Raw genomic sequence first — 260 nt, 5'->3', positions numbered from 1 at the left:
CGTATTTACAAACAGAAAGCCCCCGCCGTAGCACCGGTACCGTATTTACCTCTCTCCAGGGTTATTTGCTTAATAACCGACTCCTTCCCCTAAACCATCACGCAGCAATTATCGCCACAGCGGTTAATTAATAACTAGGCCGAAGCGTTTCTGTTTGCTGTAAAAACACCATCACCCGCCCTCGGCTCCACCGGGCACCCCGCGAAACGGGCCTCGCCTTCCCCTTTGTCTCCTGATCCCCGTCCCTCGGGCGGGCAGCG

Source organism: Merops nubicus, unplaced genomic scaffold, assembly GCF_000691845.1.
Source record: "Merops nubicus isolate BGI_N331 unplaced genomic scaffold, ASM69184v1 scaffold3179, whole genome shotgun sequence".
In the NCBI taxonomy this organism is placed as follows: domain Eukaryota; kingdom Metazoa; phylum Chordata; class Aves; order Coraciiformes; family Meropidae; genus Merops; species Merops nubicus.
This window is presented reverse-complemented; position numbering follows the sequence as displayed.